The sequence below is a fragment of the Mustela nivalis genome (genome assembly GCF_964662115.1).
Source record: "Mustela nivalis genome assembly, chromosome: 8".
Lineage (NCBI taxonomy): Eukaryota > Metazoa > Chordata > Mammalia > Carnivora > Mustelidae > Mustela > Mustela nivalis.
Genome location: NC_139027.1, coordinates 60049928 through 60071610, shown reverse-complemented (window position 1 = coordinate 60071610; position 21683 = coordinate 60049928). Strand labels below are relative to the sequence as shown.

The 21683-nt window shown below is 39.2% G+C and overlaps 1 long non-coding RNA gene across 2 annotated transcripts in view; it reads right to left on the bottom strand.

Moving 5' to 3' along the window:
• Positions 1 to 21683, bottom strand: part of LOC309872485 — a 155385-nt gene that overhangs the window by 67290 nt on the left and 66412 nt on the right. The window contains exon 5 of one of the 2 annotated variants that reach the window (XR_014315895.1): positions 7996 to 8274. The exons of the other annotated variant lie outside the window; for it this stretch is intronic. This is a non-coding gene — a long non-coding RNA (uncharacterized lncRNA). Of the gene's footprint in view, positions 1 to 7995; positions 8275 to 21683 lie in introns of those variants that run through there. 2 annotated transcript variants of the gene reach the window in all.

Here is a 21683-nt window from a genome sequence, read left to right as displayed (position 1 = left end):
TATAGGGTAGGATTTTTAGTATCTTCACTAAAATAGTTCCATTTTTATCTTGAAGATTGCTCTATATAGCTCTTTTGTCTCTTCTTTGCTATTAGGTTGTTGACTGTCAGTTCTCATTAATGTCAAAATGTTTGTCTGTAGTAGATGCTGCTACCTGACTTCTAGTTTTCTCCTATTTTGCTGTGAGCTTGGAAGTCATGTGATCAAGCTTATTTTATTGTATAACATTGGAATATATAAAGTATAACTTGCCTGAATTTTATTTATTTATTTATTATTTTAAAATTAATATATAATGTATTATTTGTTTCAGGAGTACAGGTCTGTGAATCATGTCTTACACAATTCACAGCACTCACCATAGCACATACCCTCCCCAATGTCCATTATCCAGCCACCTTATCCCTCCCCACCCCAACCCCAGCAGTCCTCAGTTGTTTCCTGAGATTAAGTCTCCTATGGGTTTGAAGTGGGGTGGGGTGCGGTGGGGAGGTGGGAGGTTGGGGTACCAGGTGGTAGGTATTTAGAGGGCACGGACTGCATGGAGCACTGGGTGTGGTGAAAAAATAATGAATACTGTTATGCTGAAAATAAATAAATTTAATTAAAAAAAAAAAAAAAGAGTCTCCTACGGTTCGTCTCCTTCCCTGGTCCCATTTTGTTTCATATTTCCCTCCCTTCCCCTCACGAATTCCTACCCTGCCTCTCAAATTCCTCATATCAGAGAGATATGATAATTTTCTTTCTCTGATTGACTTTTATCACTTAGCATAATACTCTCTAGTTCTATCCATGCCATTGCAAATGGCAAGATTTCATTTTTTTGATTTGCCTAAGTTTTAATACACAGTAATGGGGACATTTATGTTGGCTTGCTCAGAGGTGTTTTTTTTGCTTTTGTGACTATGGATAAATTACTTAACCTTTCTAAGGAAAATAACAGGACTTATTTCAAGGGTTGTTATAAGGATTAAAAGTGGTCAAGATTAATTTAAGGTAGATTTAATATAATTCACTTATCTCTTTTTTTAAATCAATCAATTTTTAAATTTAGGAAATCAAAGTAACAAATCAATATGCTTGCTATTCTTCATTACCTAATTTGTAACATAGAAATGTCATGTATGGCCAAATTATAAACTATTTATAAAGCAAGTCCTGATATTTCTTTGGTCAAATGAAACTATTTATCTGTTTCAGATCCTGCTTTTGCAATAAATAAATCTCAAGTATAAAAATTAGAAATAGCACCATTATTTCATCAGACATTATGATAAAACTTTTCCTCTGACTTAATGAAATAGAAAGGTATAGATTATAAAAATTAATTGTAATTGAATGTAAAATATAATTGTTTTTTGTTAAACAATAGGTAATATTAAATAAAATTAAATATGATAAAATAAAAATACAAGTTATTAGAGTAAATTTTTTATCATATGATTTGATAAGAATCATTAGTAACTATCTTCTTGAATTATGTACCAAATTTGAAAGAGATCATGTGAAAACTTGGTTTTAGCTAGTGGGTCATAAAAATTTGGTTATTCTATTTTTTTTTTTAAAGATTTTACTTATTTATTTGACAGAGAGAGATCACAAGTAGGCAGAGAGGCAGGCAGAGAGAGAGAGGAGGAAGCAGGCTCCCTGCTGAGCAGAGAGCCTGATGCGGGACCCTGAGATCACGACCTGAGCCAAAGGCAGCCGCTTAACCCACTGAGCCACCCAGGCGCCCCCAAAATTTGGTTATTCTAAAAAATATTTTTATAAAATATTTTTTAAATATTTAAAATTTTAAAATATTTAAAAAATATTTTAGCTACATCTGAAATAATCAACTTAATTAATTAAGAATCCAATAAATAAAAATTTAAAAGTCAAATAATGAAATGCTTTGGCCATTCCAACATATTTCTTTCCTGCTAATGACTTTGGAATGAGTATTGAGAATAGATGAAAAGAATTAGATTTAAGAATGCGAAAAAAGGGGTGCCTGGGTGGCTCAGTGGGTTAAGCCTCTGCCTTTGGCTCAGGTCATGATCTCAGGGTCCTGGAATGGAGTCCTGCTTTGGGCTCTCTGCTCAGCAGGGAGCCCGTTTCCTCCTCTTTCTCTCTCTCTGCCTGCCTCTCTGCCTACTTGTGATTTCTCTCTCTCAAATAAATAAATTCTTAAAAAAAAAAAAAAGAATGTGAAAAAATTACTCTTTAGAATTTTTTTAAAAATGCTTTGCATCCTAAAGGTAAATGCTTTTTTTGGACAATTCCTAGGGGATGGAAGAAATCTTATCACCATCACTCCATTGTATCATATATTTTCTTTTAGACCATAACAACATGAGCCAAAATACGCCATTTCTAAAGCCAAGTTTCACTCTTCACAGAAGTATGTAAAAGCTAGGGAAAGACTGGTTCCTTGTTAATCACTGAAGGAGACTTCCCCTTTGTTACCTGATGGATATTATTCACCTGGTTGTGCTATAAAATATTATATAGAATGAATAATGGCTATGTCTTTGTTTTTGAAAAGTTGGAGAAGGGCTATTATGAACACAGGTACTTTCCCAGCAGGTTAGTTTTAAGAAAGAAGAAACATAGACGTTGTGGAGTAGAAAACTGATTTCCTCAAAGCTATCCATACTTAAGCACATCCTGGAAAGCATTCTGTATTCCCAGGGGTATGAGAACCCCTAAGTTTGAAGGCCACTAGAGTAGAGTCAAAAATGGCTTCATGTGCTTTAAGAAAACATTGCCATCTAGTGGCAACTACTTCAAGTCATAGACACAAGGACCTAAAGGTTCCCTTGACTGCCTGAAAGACAACTCTGCTTCAGCCCTGAGTAGCCACATACCTTGCATTTATATCATCCATTACACTTTATATTGTGCTTTCTACGTATATTGCTATTTAACATTCCAAGGAAGCCCATCCTTTTATGGATGAGGCAGTTGAGGATCAGAGAGAACTTCTTCCTCAATCCTATTTTCATTTATTCATTCAAGATTCATTTGTCAAGCACCATTACATGACTCGCATGATCCCAGGCTTGGAGTAGGCGGATGGGTTACAAGTGATTCGAAGCTAAGACACAATGTCCCTAAATCATTCACAGTCTATGGGGACACAGAATTACGAATGTTGGAGTTAGGATTTGTGTCCAGGACTAAGGTGTATCAGTGTTCTTATGATTACAACATGGTACAGTAAATGTACATGTCATGAGGGTGTTCAGATGAGTCCTGGAGTCCTTCAGAACAGGATGAGGTCAGTCATGGGGAAAGGTGGTTTCCAAGCAAAATGACTCACTGAATTAAAATGTCAACTGAGCAGAGTGCCTGACCTTTCCTACCCTTGTAATCTGCTGTGGGTTTGGAAATCGGTTAAGGAAATTTATTAAAAGGGTATTTAACAGGAAAGTAAAGAACCTGAGTGCAAATCCCAGAAGCTTCCCCAGGAGTGTTGTCTATAAGCTTTAGAGCATGGTTTTTATTACGTCTGTTTCTGGCCATTCTTGGGACTTTCTTAAGATGTCCTCTCTGAGGTAAGCCCAGGCAGCCACAGGGCCAGTGAATTCTGAGTGGGCAGTGTTACAGTGGAATAGATAATTGTGCCATAATGAGCACAGTGAGTTAGGAAAAACGCATGTTCCTTATCTTGGCCTGCTGCCTCCCCAGTCATGAGTTTAGGATTTCTCCCCTAGCTTAGTGCACCGTAGAAATTGGCCTTCTGTCTTTTGAGCACTCCAAGTTCTTGCCTTACTCAGGCCTTTGTAACATTTCTCTTTCCCTCTTGCTCACACTTCACAAGATTGGTTCCTCATCTTTCAGGTTTTAAGTTAAATATCACCTCAGAAAGCTCTTCAATGGTCACTCTAATATCTACGATAATAACTAATATTTACCTTATCCATGATGTTTATCAACACCCATTTTGTGTCCTAAAAAGATCCTACATATACTTTTTTATGCTAACTGAAGCTTTAATATATATATTTTTTAAAGATTTTATTTTTTTATTTGACAGACAAAGATCACAAGTAGGCAGAGTGGCAGGCAGAGAGAGGGGAATGGGAAGCAGGCTCCCTGCTGAGCAGAGAGCCTAATGCGGGGCTCGATCCCAGGACCCTGGGATCACAACCTGAGCGGAAAGCGGAGGCTTTAACCCACTGAGCCACCCAGGCGCCTCCTGAAGCTTTAATATTTACCATCTCCTAATATATACGTATTTTGTCTGGTTATCTTTATTGTCTATATCCTCCCACTAGAATGTAAGCTTTGTGAGAGCAAGTGTTTTGTCTGCTTGGCTCATTTCAGTAGGCTTACCAGCTAGAACAAGACTTGGCACATGATAGGCACCCAATAAATATCTCTGAATGAACTGAATGAAAACTCTTTTCCTCTTTGTCTCATATGGCTACTCTCAATAAACACAGCCAGACTGGCCTGGTTTTCTTAAATAGATTCTGACAGTTTTACTTGGCAGCTCATGAAGCAGGACTGCTGTGTTCCTTTGTTCCAGGAAATGGACTTTGAGTCACCTTTCCAGAGCCCAAGCTTCTGTGGGACAGGAATTCAGGCATTAGTTAGGTGTGTGAAATTGCATTTCTTAGGTCTACCCTGCCATATCCTTTGTTAACGCTCTTGGGCAGGATACTGGTAAATGAGATCAGGGTCTTGTTCAACTATCAGGTTAGCTTTCCTCCATTCCTAACCACATACCGCCACCTGTGATAAGCTGGCTTTTGGGGCTATGTGCAGCAGATTTCACCACAGGAGGGCTGGCCTGGAGAGAGTAGAGGTTCTTACACTCATCCCATTCCTGGAAAAACAATGCCAAGTTCATCCCCTCCTGGTATGAAGTCAAATGTAGGGATGTCTTGTGAAAAGAAAAGCCTATATCCTGTGAAGAACTGAAAAATGCACTGCTAAGTCATCAACTTCCAGTGAGAGCTAGGAAGAAGCAACGTCCCTCAGCCCAGTGACCTTAAAAGGCCTAGTTTGTCTACAGTGCTATTCTGAAGGTAGCAGTGAAGAATCCTAGGGATTCTTCATCTGCCATCTTGGAGGAAACCAGGTGGGGCTGAAGCAAATATCAGCTAGCACTCTATCCTTACTCCCCAAGCAGCCAGCCACTCTGCCTGTCTCCCTGGCCTCCACTGCGTCACTTTCTCTTCACTACTTCAGGACTCACTGCCTTTCCAACTTCAACACATACCCTGTCTTCTTCTCTTGCCACAGGCCACCTCAAGCAGGACTTTCAGTTCTTTGAATGTGACAAAGTATTTCCCACTGCCAGACCTTTGTACACGCTGTTCTATCTCTACTCCTGTAAAAAAGACACTTAGCTAAAAAACACTCTGTTTAGGGAGAATGCTTCTGTTGTTTCCCCAGTAAACACAAAGCTGACTTTTGGATGTCTATAAATCTTTCAATCTATTTCTATTTTGATGGCTGTCACCTTAGTTCAAAACGCTACGATTTTCCACCGGTAATAACCCCTAATTTTCATTTTTGTTCTTGCCCCTACCAATTCACTCTCCTCACAACAGGTACAGTGGTCTCATAAAAATGGAAATCTGACCATGTTATTTCTCTCTTAAAACATTCCGGTGGCTTCCTATCCTTTTTAGGATGAAGTCTAAAATCCTTAACCTGATCCACAAGACTCTGAATGATTTGACCTTCCCATGCATTTCCAGCTCCAACGTGTACCTTTCTGTTCTCACCACGGTCTTACTCATGCAAGACTTACAGTTCCCTGAGTGGTATTTTCCACCTCCAGACTTTGCACATGCTATTCTCTCTCTATTCCTTTGCATCATCTGACTTACCCTTGGCATTTCAGCTTCTCTCTGACTTTTTCAGGAAAGCCTTCCCCAACCCTTCTGACTAGTGTCATATATTCTCATTGTGCCCTCTCCTTTTCTCTTATGGTGCTTTTCACTACAACATGCTTGCATATAACCAATACATGTAACTATTTACATAATTTTTATTGTTTTTCCTGCTGCACTGAGAATTGTACTAGTGCCTGATAATTGCTAATTTTTGGTAACTATTTGTTTAAAAAATGAATGAATATAAATTACTCACAATATATTGAAGATACAAGGACTGTACCTTTATGTTCCTTTTTTAAAGGTTTGTTTTGTTTTGTTTTTTTTGAGAGAGAGTGAGAGAGAGCTCAGTTGGGGAGGAGGGGCAGGGGGAGAGGGTGAGGGAGAATCTTAAGCAGGTTCCACGCCAGAGCCTGATGTGAGGCTTGATCTCACAACCCTGAAATCATGACCTGAGCCAAAATCAAGAGTCCAGCACTCAACTCACTGAGCCACCCAAGCACCTGTCTATGGTCTTATATAAAAAAAACTCAGTTCTGAGGCTGCGTGGTTATGAGTGACTGGTGTCTTCACAGAGGAATATCAAAGCAAATAGATTAGAAAATGTGTACAAATTGTAGTAACAGATAGTAAAGAAATTATCAAAGCCTGCTGAGGTTGTGTCAAAAGGACTTTAGAGCCGACTTGAAGATGCCTCCAATGCCCGGAGATGGAACTGTTTGTATAAGAAAAATAACTACAGTAGATTGGAAACATCAAATATGTTTACCTCTGATACTGATATTAAGAGAATAAAAATTCACAGTTAATCTTCTGGAGGATAGTAAAAAAATGACTTGTTCTTTTGAAAATCTGGTTGTTGAATGTCTAAATCTTGGTCTAAATAAGGAGCAGTCCCTATCTTCCTTGCTTGAAGGAGCGGTCCTGTCTTCCTTGCTGTAGGGAGCCAAGAACAGAGCACACTCTAGAAGCCCAGGGCTTTTAGTCCTGGTTACATCCAGATGAGCCAGATGACAGGAGCAGGATGAAATTACAACAAATGTTCCATTTTCATACTGTCCTGTGCTACTTGGATTTCTTTCTTAAGATTTTATGTATGTATGTATGTACGTATTTACTGATTTGTCAAGAGAGAGAGACCATAAGCAAAGAGAGCAGCCGGCAGAGGGAGAAGCAGGCTCCCCGCAAAGCAGGGAGCTGGACGCGGGCCTTGAACCCAGGACCCTGGGATCATCACCTGAGCTGAAGGCAGACCAGACGCGTAACTGACTTAGCCACCCATGTGCCACACCACTTGGACTTTTAAGAAGAAATGTGGATACAGGGCAATTCATTTCCCCCAAGCTTTTCAAAGTTTTGGCTCCAGTTTCAGCCATCTCACTATAATGAGCAGCAGAATTCATGAGAGGAAATTAGATTTTTATTGAATGAAAGTGAAGAACACAACTGTTCAGTGTAGACCAGTACTGTTCACTAGAACTCCCTGTGATGGAAATATTCTGAGTGTTTAATGTGATAGTCAGTAGCCACATATGGCTACTGAGCACTTGATATGTGAGTAGTGTGACTGAGGAAATGAATTTTATATTTTATTTCATTTTAATTGGATTAAATGAAATAGCCTCCTGTGGCTAGCAGCTCCTGTATTGGACAGCACAGTGTGACTCTATGTAATATCTATAATAATTGCTTCCTTAATGTTTTCTACTATTAACGCAATTGCAAAGAATGCTTTATGCTCTCTAGCCAAACAGATCAGTCAACATTAATTTTAGGAAACAATCTTCTCCTGTTCTAGTCCCACTCCTTTATTTAAAAAGAGCAATAACAAAAACTATGAGGATTTTGATTAATCACCCTTTCCACATCCTCTGGGAGATAGATAAATGTATACAATATTGCCAGGAGGCAATACCTTCTAATTCATACCTTCCCTTTAAAAAAAGAAAAAAAGGTTTATTTTATTTATTTTAGAGAGAGAGAGAGAAAGAGAGCCCACATGAGTAGGGGGCAGGGCAGAGGGAGAGTATCTTCAGACAGACTCCCCACTGAGCATGGAGCCTGATGTGGGTCAATCCCATGACCCATAAAATCATGACCTGAACTGTAACCAAGATTTGGACACCCAACCAACTGAGCCACCCAGGCACCTCTCCCCACCTTCCTTTTTGCATAGTTTATTTGTTTAACATAATAAACAAGCACCTACCCTGCGCCAGGCACTATACATATTGGTGCTATGAATATACTGATTGTAGTAGATGTCACAGTGTTCTGCTCAGATATGCTCTTTCAGGACCAAGGCACTCCCTCTTTCAGCAGCCAGGTGTCTTGGTTGCCATCAACTCCCAGCTGAGAGTTGCCTGAGGAGTTGTCTGAGGTTCAGGAAACTGATTCACCCACGTTGAAGGTCCTTTCCTATGGACAGTGTATATCTAGTCTATAAAGGGAATATAAAGTAGGTCCACTTGGTAAAATCCGTGACAACTCTGAAAGATTATCTTAAGTCTAAGGCTCCCATGACTATCTGAGGGCTTTGCTGCAACCATTATCATACTTCAGCATCCTTCTCTATCCAACCAAGCCTCAGAGGTTTTTACAAACTGCAGATCTCCATTTCAGACAGTCATGGAAATGACAGCATTCTGAGACAAAGAAACTGAAATTCAGAGAGGTTTAAGAACTAGTCCAAGGACATAGCTGATTCATGGTAGAGCTAGGAGAATCCATTTTCCTGGTATTCAGTGTAGTGTTCTTTCTGCTGTACTGTGTGATCTTATAGTAAAACACACTGCATCAGGAAATCACAACCTGCTATTGGGAGTAGTACAAAGAGAATAAGATATTTTTTTCTAAAACATTAAATTGAACCACAGGCAAATTAATTTCCATTGAGAGCAGCAAGCACCTCTCTCCTTTTACGGAAATGCTTCTCTCTTCTTCTAGACATAGGATCCTAACAGAACTGACAGTCTTCTTCTTCCTCTTCTTCTTCCCCCCCACTCCCCCTCTTCCTCCTCCTCCACCTTCTTCTTCCTCTTTTTTTCTTTTTAGAGAGACAGAAAGCATGCATGAGTTTCGGGGAAGTGGCAGAGAGTGACAGAGTAAGAGAATCTCATGCAGGCTCCATGCTGAGCATGGGAGTCTGACATGGGGCTCGATCGCGTGACCCTGAGATCATGACCTGAGCCAAAATCAAGAGTTGGGTGCTCAACTGACTGAACCACCCAAGTGCCCCAGAAGTGAGTTGACTGTCTTCTTAAATGACCCAGACTCCTTGGTACGTTGATAAGTGGGTACTGATCATGATAACCTGGCCATTACTGGCCCAGGGATGGGCACATGACTGAAGCCAGGCCAATCACAGCCCATTCCCAGAATTGGTCTTAAACCTGAGTTCTTAAATTGCTCTTAAACTCATCCTAGTTGGAAGATACAAGAATATGAGTTTATAGTGATCTAAACTCATTGTGGGAAGATGAGAATCTCATCTTGGGAAAAATCTGGGTTAACAGGAAAAAGGCTTCTGTCCACAGAGAAGTGGGAAGAGAGGGATATAAAGTCCTGATGGCAATTTGTGTTCCTCTTTCAAGACATCCTTGAAGCCAGTGGTACTCCTGTTCTGCCTAAGGTTTGGTTATTTGAGCCAATGAATTTTCTCCTGTCTGCATAGGCCAGATCATGATGGGCTTCTATTCTGTTGCCCTACTACCCCGGCAAACTGACTCCACTTTTCCATTTTACCTTGCCGTCTGTGTTCCACATACCCATTTTTATATAGTTTGTATTCTTTAGCATATAATTTTGCCATTACTTCATTCATATTTTTCTACCATTTACCAAATCCACCAAAATTAATATAGCACAATCTAACAGCTTCCCAGCTGCAGAAAATTTTAGATTGTTCACTTTTCCCCTCCTTATTATAACCCTTAACATTACAATGACCAACTTGGTGTATGCAGTTTTACTTTTCTGATGAATTAATCCTCAAGTGAAATTCCCAGGAATGGGATTGCTGAATCAAAGGGTATGAGCACTTCCATGGTTTTTGAAAAAAAGGGAGTATTTTTTACATTTCAGAAAATGTTTGCTTAGATGTCAAGTTTAAAAGGAAATGTCAGTCTTTAATGGTGAGAGCCTTGAGTCACTCTTTCATGCTTAAATTTCTGTTACTTGGCTCTGCTTTCAGAGCCAATTGTTTTTGTTGCTCATCTAGAACATTTGAGGATGAGAAGAGCCCGAGGTCACAGTAGCTGGGTGTGCTGGGATTTTGCTCTGCCCCAAAATGGAGCTCCTGGGTGTGGTGTGGAGTCCTCACAGAGGGAAGGGAGGGCTGTGGAAGAGAACAGAAACATCAAGAGGGGTTTTCAAAATACTGAGTTCTCTTTACCCACAGCCAGATTCAGAATCGCATTTGGAGCAACCCTCCAAAAGGTAATAAGTCCCTAATAAATTCTCCTATTATATCTTCCCATACCACTCTGGATTTTTCTTTCATAGCACTTAGTATTATTGCAAATTATTAACTATGCAATTCATTGTCCTGTTCCTGGGAATTTAACTTAAGAATTAATTCAGCAGAAGGGCGCCTGGGTGGCTCAGTTGAGTGAGTGTCCAACTCTTGATTCTGGCTCAGGTCATGATCTCAGGTTCACGGGATTGAGCCCCACATTGGGCTCAGCGATCAGTGGGGAGTCTGCTTGAGATTTTCTATCTCCCTCTTCTTCTGCCCCACCCTCTGCCCTCTCTCTTTCTCAAATAAATATTTTTTAAAAAGAATTAATTCAGCATACAAAAAAGCTAGCTACCTTATATTGTCTATGAGCTTCCCAAAAGCAGAGATTTTTGTCCTTAGCTTCTGTATCCTAAGCATCTATGACAGTGCCTGACACATAGCAGGCACTGAATAAATATTTTTGAATGACTAAATCAAATTAGCATAATAAAAGAAACTAAGTTAACTCTATTTCTTAAATTTATTTGATCGTTGAACCATTTTTTCAAATCTAAGTTAACATTCTAATGACACACTTGGGAAATGCCAAGTGCATATCTTAAGGAAAAAATATTAAGAGAAGGTGAGCATAAATAGCCTTGTGTGTTTCACAGGAATTCTGTCCCCCTTAGAACTTGCCTGTGAAGTGCTACATCCACAGAGAGGAACCTCAATGATATGGCTGACTTGAGGGGAATTTTGATAAAGTTGATCAACACAGTATTTTGATAGTCAGGTAGAAATGTAATAGTCCCGGGCACCTGGGTGGCTCAGCTCAGGGATGGAGCCCTGCATTGGGTTCCCTGCTCAGCGAGAAGACTGCTTTTCCTCCTCCCACTCTCTCTGCTTGTGTTCCCTCTCTCACTGTGTCTCTCTCTGACAAATAAATAAATAAATGAAATCTTTTTTAAAAAGGTAATGTAATAGTTCCAGTTAATGTTCTCTTGAAAATTTATAATTTGTGGATTATTGGGCCAGTCCCATCAAACCACTTTAGGAGGTATCTCTAAGATGCTTTTTTTTTTTTTTTTTACGGTTTTATTTATTTATCTCAGAGAGAGAGAGAACAGGAGCAGAGGGAGAGGGAGACTTCGAAGGAGAGGGAGAATCAGACTCCCTGCTGAGCAGGGACCCTGCTGCAGGGCTCCATTCCAAGACCCAGGGATCATGATCTGAGCTGAAGGCAGATGCTCAACCAAATGAACCACCCAGGCACCCCTCTAAGATGCTTCTTAAGGCTGTTTATCTGTGAGTATTTTCCCAGTGCTGACATATACTGAAATGAGTCTTCTGCATATTTTAAAAGATTAACATATCCAAATAAAAAGATTAATTAATTCACAGAGACTTTCTCTGACTGTATAAGTGAGAAATTATTCTGGCGTTTACTCCTTGTGAGTATAAAGAGCTCTAGATTTGGAGTCTGGGTTAGCTGAGACACCTGGTTCTAATTCCAGCTCTGCTCCTAAGCAAAGTGCCTCAACTTTAGGAGCCATTCTAAGCCTTAGAAACCCCTTCTATAAAGGGAGAGGATTGAATTAAAAGACTGTAATATTCCTTCCAGCTCAGATAGCCAATGGTGCTTATCTGAAAGTACATTTAATTTCTTAAAATGGCATAAGTAACTGTGAACATGAATTCCCGATTAATACACTCATAGCTGTGGCTAGTATAGTCTCTGAGACCATTTCAGGGAAGTGGATGCGAAAACAAAGTTCAAATTTCTCAACTTAAATCATGATTGCTCTTCGACTGAGTAATTCAAAAGACTCACAGAACAGGTTTGAGTAGGCCCACTTATATTTAATACTGGCTGAGAAGAAAAGTGAAATGTGATGAAAGATACACTGAAATTAACCTGAAGCAGACCCTTTGCTATTTGCAGGTCTACAGTGGGACCACTTTACTAACCAGCTTTGTTCTGTGACCTTATAAGTGTCTCTTGAGCTTGCAGCACTTGATTTTCCCCTCAGATACATTTCCCCTATACTGCTTATCTTGTAAAATTAACTACTGTGTTACAAATGTATGAGCCAAAGCTAATTTTATAAGAAACTTGAGTGAGAGGAAATCAATCTTTCAAGGTCCCTGAAGTCCTGAGATCATAAAGAAAGGGCTAAAGAAGTAGTTTCTATTTTTTTGCTTTTGACTTCTTTCTTAGTTTCAGTTTTCTTTTTTTTGAAACTCTCTCCCCAGAACTTTCACGGCACAGATAGATGCTCATAAACAAAACAATGACGAGTATCAGGCTGTTAGAAAGGTCACAGGCTGCTCGGCCAACAGACACTGCCAGGCTGGCTTCTTAGTGGAAATTTACAAATGATAATGGAGCTGCCACTTTTGCTTTAAGAGCTACTCCCACTTGGGGACCTGAAACTGTGTAGTCACCAAAAGAGCAAAAAGTAGTTAATTCTCTGGTTTATGGAAAGGAGCCCTATTGATCAAGTTCATGTAAGGTAATTAGTTAATTTTATACTTTATCACAGTTTGGCAACCACAGACACTTCAGCACTTATAAATGGTCAGATTTAATTATTGCTGAATTATAAAATTGCGGGCTATTCCTATTACCATAAATCCAATCTTAACACAGTGCAAGCTTAAAATTCTAAGAATTGTTTTCAATTTGCCTCTTCGTTATGAGATTGTGTGTGTGTGTGTGTGTGTGTTATGTAAAACTCAAGTCTAATGACTGTTTTGAAAAGATCTAGGCAAAGGGTCATGACAACAATTCAGCTATTTAGCACAACTCTCTGTAAACAAATCACCAGAGAAAGGCTTAAAGTGAGGTAATAATTCCGGCTCATTGTCAGAGAATAAACAGGAGGCATCTATAGACATGTTTAATTAATTCCTGCACTCTCTTCAAATACAAATTAATACAAAGTAGCATTTTGTGACTTGAAGGAAACTGCCCACATTGCTGAGCTATGCATCTCTGAAAACTGTGTAATTTAAGTGTGGATTTAGGTATGGAACATATAGGAATCTGAGTATTATTTTGAAATTAACATTTATCTCAAAGAAAAAGCAAATAAAATGGAGAATAAAAGATGGCAAGGGAGACATCAGACACAAGTAACAACAATGCAAATCAAGCTGTGCTCTGTTTGAGGTATAAACAAACAACCCCCTCAGCAGTAAGGAGGGGCATTTTAAACCAGATGGGAGGACAAGTTTCACAGAGAAAGGGAAGTGACTCCTAAGTTGTTCTGGGAAGATGAGTACTGTTTTGATTAATAAAGGAGAGGAGGAAGGGATTCTAGTTAGAGGAATATAAGAGGCACAGAAGAATGAAAAGCACTACCTGGACAGCCCTGGGTAAAAAATGGGAATGGTGGAAGGTGGAACTACATAAGGGACTCATTTTAAACTGCTTTGAATATTGACCTAAAAAGTGTGAAACTGTCTAAGTAAGGTAATTTTTTCCATTTTTGTGTCTTCATTTTTTCAAGTTGAAAAATATAAATATTATAAACACTTAAATACTATAGGAAGTAGTGAAAAATACTGTGAGAAATAGCAAGTTAGTCTTTCATAAATCCACAACCCTGGAGATAACTATTGTTAAAATTTTGATGATATCAATTTGTCCTAATAAGTATCGCTAAACTGCCCTCTAAAAAGCTGGTATCTAGTAATGTTCACCAGTAGTGGATAAGGTTGCTTGTTTTCCTACATATTTGCCAACACTGAGTATTTTCAATCTTTTTAATCTTTGTCAATCTCCAAGGAGAAAAATGACACTTCATTCTTAAGTGTCTTCATTTTGTTGCGACCATTTCTTTACCCCTAATTTGAAACACCCCCCTCTTATTATAACTCACTAGTTTATCCCCAGCACCTAGCATATGCAAGGCACTCAATAAATGAAGAAATATAAAAGACAGAAATGATCTATTATGGCTCTTTTGAAGAGGAAAATGATATGATCATATCTGTGTTTTTTTTTTTTTTAAGATTTTATTTACTTATTTGACAGAGAGAGAGAGAGATCACAAGTAGGCAGAGAGGCAGGCAAAGAGAGAGGAGGAAGCAGGCTCCCCGCTGAGCAGAGAGCCTGATGAGGAACTCAATCCCAGGACCCTGGGATCATGACCTGAGCCGAAGGCAGAGGCTTTGATCCACTGAGCCACCAGGTGCCCCCCCATATCTGTGTTTTAAGACTATAGTTCTGATGGCAATATAAAGAAGGGACTAAGAGCTGAAAGCTACTGAATTCACAGTATCATCAGAAAATCATTAAAATATTGTTATAGGATTTTTTTCTGCTGTCAGCAGTGCCTGTGGTTCTTGGTCACTTCACTTCAAAGAATGAAGGGGTAGACCAGACAGAGTGGTGGGCAGCAAAGCAAGGTTTACTGAGTGATAGAAAGAAGAGTACAAAGCTCCTGAAGAGGAAAGGGACCCAAGAAAGTTGCCACTAGAGTTTCTAAGTCTAGGGGTTTTTATGAACTTGTTAGAGGGCATTTTAATCAGATTAATCCTCCCTGCACTTGTCATCCAATCAGGTTTGTCACCTATCACATAGGAAAGGGGGGGTAGGGCTCCTTTGAGGGTGGTGTAAAATCCTTTTAAGGGTGGTTTCCTCTTAGGGTGGGGCCCCCTTGTCCCTGCCTGCCTGCCTTCCAACTATCCTTCATCAATATTCCAGTCAAGGGGTGCCTGGGTGGCTCAGTGGGTTAAGCCTCTACCTTCGGCTCTGGTCATGATCTCAGGGTCCTGAGATTGAGCCCCACATAAGGCTCTCTGCTCAGCAGGGAGCCTGCTTCTCTCTCTCTCTCTGCCTGCCTCTCTGCCTGCTTGTGATCGCTCTCTCTGTCAAATAAATAAAATAAAATATTAAAAAAAAGAAAGAAAGAAAGAAAATGTTAATGTGTGTGCCTGGGTGGTTCAGTCTTTGAGTGTCTGCCTTCAGCTCAGGTAATGATCCCAGGGTCTTGGGATCAAGCCCTGCATCAGGTTCCCTGCTCAGCGGGAAGACTGCTTTTCCTCCTCCCACTCCTCCTGCTTGTGTTCCCTTTCTTGCTGTGTCTCTCTCTGACAAATAAATAAATAAAATCTTAAAAAAAAAGAAAGAAAGAAAATGTTGATGGCTTATCTAGGGTAGAGCCAGTGGGGATGGAAGACGGGAGTGGAAATGGAGCATTATAGAAGTGGAATTGAGATAACTTTCTTTTCCTTGAAGCAGGCAAGAAGACAAAAGAGAAGGAGGTGTTAAAGAAAACTAGAGTCTCTAGCTTGGGTGCTTGACTGGATTTTCTGGAAGTTAATGGGAATAGGGAACCCATTATGAGGAATAATTTTCTTTTTTTGCAAAGAGTTGCAAATGACTCTATTTACACATTAGGTGGGACTTGCCTCTTCCTATTCCACTATTTGTGACCTTTTCCTATTGCTTTAATGATAACATTGCATAATGATAATGTTTTCCCTATTTTACATCTTTTTAAAAAAAGTAATCTCTACCCCAACCCAAAATGGGGCTTGAACACATGACCAAGAGCTGCACGCTCTACTGACTGAGCCAGCCAGGCACCCCAACTCTTTTACCATCTCTCTCTCTCTCTCTCTTTTAACATCTTTGATTTCCACTTTTCCACTGGAGTCCTCCCCCTAAAAGCATGTTCAACTTGCGCCTTTCTTCAATTACAACATCATTCTAGTCTTTCCTTTATTACTCCCATTGCCTCTATTTTTTTTTTTAACCACCACTTACCAATGGCTTAATTAATTCATTTATTTAACTAATATTTATGGAGAGCTTTCAATATACTAGGCATGGTCTACATGACGGGGAACAAAGTAAATAAAAGGAACAAAAATCCCTACTTTCTTGGAGCTCATGTATTGTTCTATTTACTCATTATTTTCTTCTTATCTGCTTCCACACTGTCCTGGAATTGTTCTTTTCAAAGCTGACACTGGCTTCAAGATTGTTAAATTTAAGTGCCATTTCTTGGTCTCTTTGACCTTTCTCGCAGCACTTAACATTGTTGACAGCTATCTATTCCAAAGCCAAGACCTTATCATATCTATTGTTCACGCATTCCCTAGAGAACTTGAAGAATATTTTGGTCCCAGTAGATATCCAATACATTTTAATAGGTAGAGATTAAGTTGAGGGTATTCCAAGTGCAAAAATGAAAGGGCAGGAAACCATGAGCCAGAATGAGGAATATTTAGTTCAGTTTAGCCATAAGTGATAAGGAGGAATACTATGAAGAGGAATACCATGGCATACGATTGTATGTCAAAAAACTAGATAACTTAGATGAAATACACAAATTCCTAGAAAGACACAGTGTACCACAACTAACTCAAGAAGAAATAGACAATTTGAACAGATCTACAGCAAGTCAATAGATAAATTAGTAATAAAAAAACTACCCACAAAGAAAAGCCCAGGCCTAGATGGCTTCACTGTTGAATTCCACCAAATAGAAGATGTAACTATAAATATAATTATTTCACCTTCGGAACAGAGCTGCTGATAAATCATCTGGGTCAATTATACTCCTACACTGGGCTAGATCCTGGCTCTGGATCTTCCAGGTCCAGGTTCTATGACATTTATTGCTTGACTGGACATTGAATATTAAGGATATGAAGTATTCCAGTGTTTCTGAGCTGGAATGTGGTATCAGAAGCAATCATAAGTTTCTAAACTGAGGAGCACCTGAGGGGCTCAGTCGATAAAGTGTCCGCCTTTGGCGCAGGTCATGATCCCATAGTCCTGGCATCCAGCCCTGCATCGGGCTCCCTGCTCAGTGGGGAGCCTGCTTATCCCTCTGCCTGTTGCTCCCCCTCTTGTGCTCTCTCACTCTTGCTCTATCTCAAATAAATAAGTAAAATCTTAAAAAATAATTAAAATAAAAAAATTAAATCTTTAAAAAAAATTTCTAAATCCAAGAATCACCCACAAGAAGGCCTTGATACTATCTACCTACCTAGAAATTAATCTAAAAGTAGGTTATGCTGGTATGAAGTAGGTGGTTCACTGCTGTCTTAGGAAGCTAAATCAGGCCAAACTTGTTTTCACACTCTTTAGTAAGGAATAAAAACTACTCAGAAAATGTGACCATAAGTTTATGGCAAGCCATAGTCATAACCATCATTCAAAATTTTCTTACGTATTATATAACCCCAAAATAAGCTTTCTCCTCATACTCACCATTTCTAATTCCATAGAAAGATTTATATGAACACAGATACTTCTATTGTCTCATAAAATTATTCTACTTCTGTACATTGTCTTACTTCTGTATAGATATTATCAGGCTATTACCTTGTCAACTCCTGAACTTGAAGGCAGGAAGACAATCTTAATTACTCAGGCAGCAGTCAACTCACTTTGAGCATATTCAAAGCATATTGGTGTGATTTTTCCGTCATGTTCTTCTCACTTCTGTCTTTCTGCTTGGTAGCTTCCATGGAAAATCTAGTATTCCATTTCCCCTATTAAGTCATTCATTTACCAAGTATTTATTGAGCATCTTCTATGTTCCAAATACTGACATAGGGGACACCTGGGTGGCTCAGTTGATTAAGTGGCTGCCTTTAGCTCACGTCACAATCCCAGGGTCCTGGGATCGAATCCCACATGGGGCTCCCTGCTCACTGGGGATCCTGCTTCTTCTTCTCCCTCTGCCTCCTGCTCACTCTGCTTATGCTCTCTCTCTCTCTCTGTCAAATAAATAAATAAATAAAGTCCAAATACTGACCTAGGCTCTTGGGATTTAGTAGTGAACAAAATCCTTGCTGTCATGGAGCTTATGATCTAGAAAACAAGACAGATGATAAGCAAACAGGTATGTAATGGTGTTGGTAAGTGCTATGTAGAAAGAGACAGGAGTTAGAGAGTGATTATGTTGATAGGCAGTCATCACATTCTATCAGAACCATCACCTTCTACCAGAGACCTGAAAGCAAGAGGAAACTTTAAAAGTATCTGGAGGAAGGGTGTTCTGGACAGAGCAAACAGAAAATACAAATGCTCTAAAAGATGAATGTGCTTGGTGTGTAAAAAAAATAGCACAAAAGCTTGTATGAAACATAGTATATAGGGATGCCTGGTAGAAAATGAGGTTAAAGAAAGTTGGGGGAGAGAGGAGGAGAAATAACAACTGACACCACAGAAATTAAATGTATTATAAGAGAATATTATGAAAAATTATAATGCCAATGCCAAAATTAATGCCAACAAACTGGACAACCTAGAAGAAACTGGTTGAATTCTTAGAAACATACAATTTCCCAAAACCAAATCAGGAAGAAATAGAAAATCTGAACAGACTGATTACCAGTGATGAAATTGAATCAATAATCAAAAAACCCCATCAATCAAACGGAAGTCTAAAACCAGTAGCTTGGTTGCCTGGGTGGCTGAGTTGGTTAAGCAACTGCCTTCAGCACAGGTCATGATCCCAGAGTCCCGGGATCAAGTCCCACACTGGGCTCCCAGCTCTGCAGGGAATCTGCTTCTCCCTCTGATCTTCTCTCCTCTTATGCTCTCTCTCTGTCAAATAAATAAATAAAATCTTTAAAAACAAAAACAAAAAACCAATGGCTCCACAGGTGAATTCTACAAAGCATTTAAAGAAAAGTTAATACCTATTCTTCTCAAACTTCCAAAAAATAAAAAACAAAGCAAAGCTTCCAAATATATTCTATAAGGTCAGCATTACCCTAATGCCCAAATCAGATAAAGACATTACAAAAAAAGAGGCCAATATCTCTGATTAACACAGATACAAAAATTTTCAACAAAAATCAGAACTAAGGTCAACCATGCATTAAAAAAAAAATCTTTTCCATCATTAGGTGGGATTTATTCCTGGGATGGAAGGGTTATTCAGTATTCACAAATTAATCAATGTTAATCAATTAATCAATATCTAATGTTAACAAGAGGAAAAATAGGGGTGGCTAGGTGGCTCAGTTGGTTAAGCGTCTGCCTTTGGCTCAGGTCATGATCCCATGGTCCTGGGATGGAACCCTATGTCATGCTCTCTGCTCAGTGAGGGGTCTGCTTCTCCCTCTCCCTCTGCCTGCCACTCCCCCTGCTTGTGCTCTCTCTGTCTGTCAAATAAATAAATAAATAAATAAATAAATTCTTTTAAAAATAAATGAATAAAATACTATTCATATGGAATTGCAAAGGACCCAGAATAACCTGATTAATCTTGAAAAAGTAGAGGAAAGTTGGAAGACTCATACTTCCTGATTTCAAAACTTACTACAAAGCAGCAGTAATCAAGACAATGTGGTACTGGCACAAGGAGAGACATATAGATCAAGAGAATAGAATTGGGGGCGCCTGGGTGGCTCAGTGGGTTAAGCCACTGCCTTCGGCTCAGGTCATGATCCCAGAGTCCTGGGATCGAGTCCCGCATCGGGCTCTCTGCTCAGCGGGGAGCCTGCTTCCTCCTCTCTCTCTCTGCTTGCCTCTCTGCCTACTTGTGATCTCTCTCTGTCAAATAAATAAATTCTTTAAAAAAAAAAAAAAGAGAATAGAATTGATAGTCCAGAAGTAAATCATATATCTATGGTCAACTGATTTTTGACAAGGGTGCCAAGACTATTCAATGGGGAAGAATGTTCTTTCTGACAAATGATGAGACAACTAGATAGCCACAGGCAAAAGTATGAAGATGGAATCTTATCCTATACCATATACAAAAATTAGCTCAAAATGGATCAAAGACCTCCATGTATAAATTAAAACTATGAAACTCTTACAAGAAAACATAAGGGGAAAACATGATTTGGGATTTGGCAAAGGATTATTAGATATGACACCAAAAGCATGAGCAATAAAAGAAAAAAAGAGAGATAAATTTGACTTCATCAGATTAAAAACTTCTTTGTGTTTCAAAGGAAACCATATGGATCTTATTTAAACCTTATGTTTTAGCTGGCTTCCTCTGACAGGGCTCCAACAGGAGAAGGATGAGAGATGGGGGAGTGATCACTGCATTATTATGAGTTGGGGTGTAAAATTTCATTTGGGTATTGGACTTTCAGCCTCTACTCAGCCTGTATTAGCGCCTGAGGTGGGAGGTGCTTTTCCTTACCTAAGGAAGGAGATGTGAGTTATAGCTCTTTACTAGGCCTCCACTGCTACATCCTTGGTAGGGAGGGGTAATAGGCCTTAGCATTCCTCATGTGGACTCCAGTGACAACTCAGGAGTGGGAGTGAGTGACCTGTGGCTTCATTACTGCCAGTGGTTGTGAAAGTCCTGACTCTCCACTAGGCTTCCTCTGATATTATGCTGGTGGTGGTGGTGAGGGGAAGGGTTAAGCTATTTTATTACTGCCTGGCAAAAGTAGAAGTCTGAGCTCTCCACTAGGCCTCCACTGACATGGGTGGGGTTGGGGCCATAGTATTGTTTATTTGTTTGTTTGTGTCCTGTTTGGCTAGAGTAGGGCTCTTGTTGCTTACAAGTCTATCTTGCTAGACTGCCCTTTTTCAGGTACTTTGGCTGAGGCTTTTGTTGGGGCTTTTTGTTGTTGTTGTTGTTAAGTAATCTCTACACCCAAGGAGGATCACAGACTGAGGACCTCTAAATCCAGAGTCACATGCTCTACCCACTGAGCCAGCCAGGTGCCCCTGGGGTTTAATTTGTGCTTTAATTTTGTTCTTTAATTTGTGCTAGTGGCTACTTTCTCTCCACCTTTTAGAATCTACCTTCTCTCCTTCTTTTAGTACCTTCCTATGTTTGTTTTCAAATTATAGAGTGTTAACTATGAAGAAATCTTTGCAGATGATCCTGTTTAATCACCTTACTTTAAAGTAGTAGAAAATGAACCCCAAGATTACAAGCTAGTTAGCTCAACGTCGGGAGTAGATTCCAGTGTTCAAAGTGTTTTTCAGTGCATAATATTGCCTCATTCTTAATGGCTTTGTTTCATTTTGTTAGGTGTATACTCAAATTGATTGAAACTTTTTCATCTAGATGTTCAAATTTAGGGAGAAAACTTAAAACTATATGTTTTAAGTGAACATATAAACTTAATTTGTAACAAACTTAAATTTGTAAACTAAACTTAGGAATCATTTTCTATTGCATAGGTTTGAATCAAAACAAATTTTTATAAGAAGATACTGAATATCTACTTTATGTCAAACTCTGTGCTAATATACTTTGTAAAATGGACCTTGTTACCAACCCACTAATAATGCTCCATCTCTAAAAGCTCTGAAGTACAAAAATGTCCCAGGGGTTTTTATTTAAACACCAGTTATTAACTTGATCCTGTTCTTTTAGGAAACTTGTTGGTTTCCTCGTGGGATTTTGTGTTTGTTTAATTTTCTATTGGAGTACCTGTCTTGTTTTAAATCATTCAAC